Source organism: Lactuca sativa, chromosome 5, assembly GCF_002870075.4.
Source record: "Lactuca sativa cultivar Salinas chromosome 5, Lsat_Salinas_v11, whole genome shotgun sequence".
Lineage (NCBI taxonomy): Eukaryota > Viridiplantae > Streptophyta > Magnoliopsida > Asterales > Asteraceae > Lactuca > Lactuca sativa.
The window spans coordinates 4848325-4855780 of NC_056627.2; positions in this window are offsets into that span (position 1 = coordinate 4848325).

Sequence of the window (7456 nt, forward strand, 5' to 3'; positions counted from 1 at the left end):
TCAGGATACGAGCTTTACGTGATTAGCAGGCTTGGGAAGGTCAGATCTATGGATCAATGGAACAGATCTGACCTCAGGAGGTCAATTGAGTTTGTGCATAGCATGAACTCGCCGAGTCTAAGGGCAGACTCGGCGAGTAGGGTTAGGGTTTCCCGTAAATCACTCAGTGAGCAACTTGTCGATTTGGGGGAATGATTCAATGAGTCAGAAGGGGGATAGAGGACTAGAGTTCAAGGCGGAACTCGCCGAGTTGATCTTGAGACTTGGCGAGTTGAGTCGGGGTGGCCCCACGATTCATGCCAGGTGTAACTCGTTGAGCAAGGGGAAACACTCGATGTGCCAAGCGAGACTAGAGAGATAGTGGACATGTGTAGACTCGCCGAGTTGCCCAAGTGCACTCGACGAGTCGGGTCAAAGCTTGACCGTTGACTTTGTTCACTTTTAGGGTTTGGTCAACAATGGGGTCTTTGTGTCAAGAGAGGGGTAAAACGGTCTTTTACCCTTCTGAGGATGCCAAGAGAGAGTTGAGTCTAGTCTCGAGAATTATATTTATGAGAGTATTTACTTTATGTGATCAGGAGGAGGCTAGGCCATATTTCAACCGAGTCAGAGATTTAGCGAGATATCTAAGGTGAGTCTTTTCACTATACCTTACCTTGAGTGGTAACAGAGTTATGTGACAGAGTTATTGTATTCTATTTATGTGATGTGTTGCACTGCATTATTTTTATGGGATTTATGTCGTGTGTATATCAAAGTATATTAGAGATAGAACCGGAAGGTTCACAGAGCTAGGACTAGAGGGTCCACAGAGTTAGATGTGCCAGTGTATTTGTATGCCATTTATGTGTTGGGATTTATTATTTCTATGTGATTTATGCCGTGTGTATATCAGAGTATATTAGAGTTAGAACCGGAAGGTTCACAGAGCTAGGACCAGAGGGTCCACAGAGTTAGATGTGCCAGTGTATTCGTATGCTATTTATGTGTTGGGATGTATTATTTCTATGTGATTTATGCCATGTGTATATCAGAGTATATCAGAGTTAGAACCGGAAGGTTCACAAAGCTAGGACCAGAGGGTCCACAGAGTTAGGGCTCAAGGGCCCGCAGAGTTATAGCCTCGAGTGGCTAGTACGTGTTATGCGTGGTATTTTGGGGAACCCACTAAGCTTCGTGCTTACAGTGTTCTGTGTTATATGTTTCAGGTTTTCTCAGGATCACGGGACGACACCAGCTCGATTGTACAAACCCGAGGAAGAGTTTGTATTGAGGATCCTGGTTTTTTAATTGATTGAACAAAAGAGTCATGTATTGTAATTAAAACAAAAAGGAGATTTTTATGAAAAGTGTTAAAGAGATAAACTATTTTAACTGAAATTTTGTTTTGAAAATTTCGGTGTTACAAAATTCATATTTCCAATACTGCTAGAAACATACAAACATCATTTTTTCATGAATGCCATTGCAAGGAGATATAATAAAATACAACAAAATTTTATTTATTTATAAAATGTGGAAAAAACTTTTTCCTTACAATGCAAATTTAAATGAAAACTATGCTATTACATATTTTCTGGCAATCTATTATAACTCCTAAGTAGTAGCTCAAGAATCCGATCCTCAAACCATGCGATTGAAATCCATCTTCGTGATCAGATTCAACATAATCTTTCTTTAATTTCCTTCCCTTTTCTTGATCCTGCCAAACATCAAAATGTAACCGAGCCACATTTTGTATTAAGAATCATCAATTAGGAACTTAACAGAGTCAGATAGTGGACTTACCTGAAGTAGAGTCAAACTTGTTGATTCTTCCTTCTCTCAAATCTTTCAGGTAGCCAGGGCAGCTTCACAACCAATTCCCTTTCTCTTGACAATAGAAACATATGGACTCTTTGGTAATGGTACATGGGACTATCTCAGACTTAGCCTTTCTCTTTACCATTTGATTAACCGAGTTGACTATGGCCGATCCCTTTCCATTGGGAAGAGAAAGCTTTTATGTATATTCAATGTTACCATTGTCAATGTCCCTTGAAGTTTATGAAGTTGATCTTCTAATCAAATTTGCTTTATTAGTGCTCCAAATCATTGCTAATTCAGTAGCATCAAGCAAATATGTAAGATCATTAAGGGTCATGTCATAGTCTGTTACATAGTAGTCCTTAAAGAACTCACTATGTGACATATAAAGTGATTGAAGAACCTAGTCAGCAACCAACTTTCTCAAGACCTTGACACCCAACTCTACCGTCTTGTCAGTATGATTTCCATTATCCAACCATGGAACATCATCTTCATTAGGAAAGCTTATTCCAAGAGATTTGGGAAGATCATAGTTGTCTAAACCAGACATATTTCATGGGAGAAATTCAAGTTAGTTGATTTAAGTCCTTAATATAACACCTAATATGAAATAATAAGGCTAGGACCCAACACAATATTTTATAACTTGGAAGAGGGATACCATAATCCAAGCTATAAAATATTTGAAGGTAGGTGAATGACGATTCACCAAATTCCACCATGAAAAACGAAATAATTTATTAGGTTTTAATTGGATTTGAAAATCCTAGATCTTTTGAGATTCATTGAACTTTTCATTGGCATGTTTCAATCTCGATTGTGCCCTCTCAATTTTGTGACCGGGATGTCGAGGATCACAAACAATGTGTTAATAACCATGCAAATATACTTGGTACACTTAATTTTTATCACCTAATCGATGTGCCGGTTAACCACATGAGCTCCACCGATTCTATGATTAACCTTAAGACACCCTTTTCCAACCTTGTTAAATCCAAGTTAGTGTGTTGGTTAACCACACATGCTCCACTAACGACTTAAGCAAAGTGCAAAGTGTAATTTCATGGGTTAGCACCAAATTCACATTTTCTTAAAGTAACTAATATTGGGAATTTATAAAAGGTTGAGTTACTTTATATTTATCATTATACTTATAACGATGGGAGAATTAGAGTCCTGTCAAACTCGTTCGGCTGACGACCCTCCACTAGTCAAGGAAGCGGTGGGTGAGAGTGAACACCCATTAAACTGCCATTTTATAGATCGGCTTCGTGAATGTGGCCTACTAACGATAATACTGACTTTGTTCTTATACATATATATAATTATTAACTGTTAATATTATAATAGTATAAGAGTTGAATTTTAACTTTTAAAATTCTAAGGGTTTAACTTGGAATTAAAGTATTCATGAGGGGAAACTTCACAAATTACAAAACTTGAGGTCAAGTTTTGAACAATTCAAAAACTATTCAATTCCATAACTTATGAGTTTAAAGTAGTTTTAATGAAAAACTCTTCAAGTTTCATAACTTGAGGACAACTTATGGAAGACTTTAAAACATTTAAAAGGTGAAACTCTTCATTTTCATAACTTATGGAAATGTTATGAATTTTAATAATCATAAATGTGACTTTTCATATAACTTCAGGAAAAGTTACAAAAACACATATTATGAACAATTTTTAGATCAATTTGGATTGAAAACATATTATCACATAAGTTTTCTATTAATCTAAATCAACTCATAAGAACAAGATAATTCAAATCAAACAATTTTCATGAAATTAGCCTAACCACTAAACTAATACAAAACATGAATCTATTGACAATTATCTATGAAATTGGAATAGCAATGAACATTACCACATCAAAAACAAGTTTACAAGTTCAAAAACAGTTTAAGGTAATGTTCCTAGTCCAATTCCAACAAAAAAAACTCGAAAATATGTTATCTAGGGGTCCAAATCATCGAGTGCATGAACCAACTCGACGAGTTGGATGATTTTATGCATGGACTCGGCGAGTCCATCAGTAGACTCGCCGATTCCACTATCCAGAACAACATAAAATCGATTTTTTTAGCATTTTTTAGCAATTTCCATCAAGTATAATTAAAAAACAAGCCTAGGCTCTGATCACTGATGGGTTTTGAGCATTCTAACACTCCTATGGTGTACATTCAACCCTATAAACCTTGGATCAATTTTTTTCTCTACAATGCATGCAAATATTCAATATTCCAAGGTTTCATCCTAACTAGCATAATATAAAGCAACTATATTACAAGAATCTATTAGAATGACATACCTTTTAATGGAGCTTGAAGTCTTGAACCTTTAATAGCCTAGTGCCCCAAGTACTTCACCTCAATGGTTCACGCAACACCAAGAACCCATGGAATAACTTGAGAGTAAGGATACTTGCACCAAAATCGGTTTTCCCTCTTGTGTACTATGTACTAGTTCTCATTTCATGAACTAGGGACCTCTTAATATAGTGTGGAGGATTAGGGTTACATTCATGTAAACCCTAATACCCATGACCTTTCATTTCCATAGGATCCATGGGTTAAACACTCCATGGACTATCCAGGAAAGCTTAGCCCAACCTAAATGAACTTGGCCCACCATTTATATAAGAGTCCATATTTAATTAGTTCCTTTTGATCACTAAATTAATTCTAAATTAATTCTTGATCAATACTAATTAAATAATGTGATTTTATATTAATATATTAGAACTTATAATATATTAATATAAATCATAAGTATCCTTTTTCTCATTTTGTCTATCCAATTGTTCCGATGCCATGAAACCCAAATGGACCATGCCAAATCCGGTCAAATATATACATATTATAGTTATGGACTTAGACATTAATCCAACACCTTATAGACCGACTTCGTGAATGAGGCCTACTAATGGTAAGACTGACTTGTATTATACATACGTACATATATATATATATATATATATATATATATATATATATTAAACTTATAATAATATAATAGTATAAGGGTCTAATTTTAACTCTTAAAACTCTAGGGTTTTGAATTAAAGTATTCAAAAGTGAGACTTTACAAATACCAAAACTTGAGGGAAAGTTTTGAAACTTGTGAAAACTTTTGGTATCCATAACTTATGAGTTTAATGTGGTTTTTATGAAAAACTTTTCATGTTCCATAATTCGAGGACAAGTTATGAAAGACTTTAAAACCATTTAAAATAACTCTTAAAAATGAGACCTTTCATTTTTCCATAACCTATGAGTTTTAATAACCTTTTAAAAGAAAACTTTACATTTTCCATAACTTGAGGACAAGTTATGGATTTCATTAAGGAAATTAGATCATGTTTTTAACTAACAAAAATTATCAAGTAATTTATTCATGATCTAACTAAACTCATAAGTACAAGATAATCCAAATCATCAATCTTCAAGAAATTAGCCTAATCCTATAAACCAATACAAATGTTGAAATTATGACAATTATCTTTAAATTGGACAAGCATGATGATTACCTTATGAAAAAACAGATTTCATGGTTCAAAAATATAGTTTAGAGTAATGATCCTAATCCAATTTCTGGCCAAAACTCGAAATTCTACACACTGGGGCACCAACCCAACGAGTACATGAAGTGGAGTCGTCAAGTCGCCCAGTGGACTCAATGAGTTTATCAGTCAGAATGCAAAAAAATGATTTTTCCAGCTTTGAAACTTAAGCAATGCATCAAATATAATAGAAAACAATCCTAGGCTCTAATACCACTGAAGGGTTTTGTATAAAACAGCATCCTATGGTGCACATACAACCCATTAATGCTTTGGACCTATGTTTTCTCTAATTATACATGCAATTTTGTTTCCAAAGCATTAAGCCTACAACTAGCATGCAATTGACATAAACAACATAAAAATACTAGTTAGGAGTTTACCTCTTTATGTAGCTTGTAGAACTTGCTGTATTTGGCCTTTAAGAACTTAGTGCCCCAAGTGTAACACCTCAAATGGTTCACAACACACCTTAGACAAAGGGTGACTTTTGAGAGAGTTTATGCACACTAAAAATCGTCTCCATGAACTCTTAGAACATTAGGGTGTCGATTTTAGCTGTGGGGTGCTCTATATATATGTTATGAATCCAAGAGTCATGGGTAAACCCTAATTCATACTCTTGGGCTTATTATCCATGATCCATGATTCAAGTGGGCTAAATCTTTATGGATTCTTCCATAAACTTAGTCTCTCATGTATCATAAGCCCAATACATATATATATATATATATATATATATATATATATATACATACATATATATATATATATATATATATATATATATATATATATATATATATATATATATATAATTTACACAATTAGTCCCCATTAATTTAATTAGTCTCTTTTCATCACTAAATTAATTTGAAATTAATTATTGATCAATATTAGTTAAATCATAAGATTTCAATATATTTGAACTTATAATATATTAATAAATCATAACTAACCTCTTCTCAAAAGTCCATCCTATAAAATTGTCATGGTCATATGCAACCCAAATAGACCATGCTACTCTCGAATTAAGTACATACCAATTATAGTTATAGGCTTAGACACCAAATCCAACACCTTCGACCCACCAACACCATCAAATAATATCCAATTAATATCGGATCTCGACCCATTATACGGAATCTAAATTACTTGCCCAACATCCTCGGTAAAAGACTATTTTACCCTTTTCCTTACTTGGCCCAAAACCAAGGCCCAACCTATTTACCCAAATGGCCCAAATTCCTAAATAGCATTCTAAGGCCTAATGTAATACTCCAAAAATCATAATAAATTTAAAATTTTTAAAACCAACCATGAATTAATATTGTTTACAAAAAAGACTCATTATTTCAAAAGCATTATTTTAAATTAGAGTTTTCCCAAGACCCGAAGACATAAAAATAGGAAGTTGTGTATGATCTCGCCTTTGCCTTCCCATGGTCCTCGAAAGTACCTGAAACCATAAACTAAAACTGTAAGCCAAATCTTAGTGAGTTCCCCCAAAAGTACCAACACATCACAACAAACAAGCATAAAATATGAACAACCAGCCTGACTGAACTGCCTCGCAAGACCTACAGTATATTTGCACCGCTCTATGACCATTTGGCATGATTGGACCACCTTGTAGGGCCTACAGCATATCTGAACCGCTCTATGGGCCGCCGGCCTGATTTGACCGCATCACATGGCCGACAACCTATCCGGCCGTCCCCGGGTGTGTTGGCCTACAACACAAAGTAGGACCACCTCAACCCAGAACAACATGTCAACATATGCAACAAACAAACGTAAACACAGAGCTAACAAATACAGATAATCATACAGATTTACTAAACAACTACAACATCGACCCATGGGTATAGTAAGGAAAGCTCACCTTACAGTATGAATGTAGTCTGAATAACTCCATGCTACGACAACCATCTTAACCCAAAATAACCTTGGTCAAAAATGGTCAAAATCAATTAGTCAGCCGAGTCAACCCATTCGAATCAACTCAACTGAGTCAACTTAGGGATCCTACGCGGGCTGTACTCTGGATGTACGTGGGGTGTACTTCTGATGCATTGGGGCCAA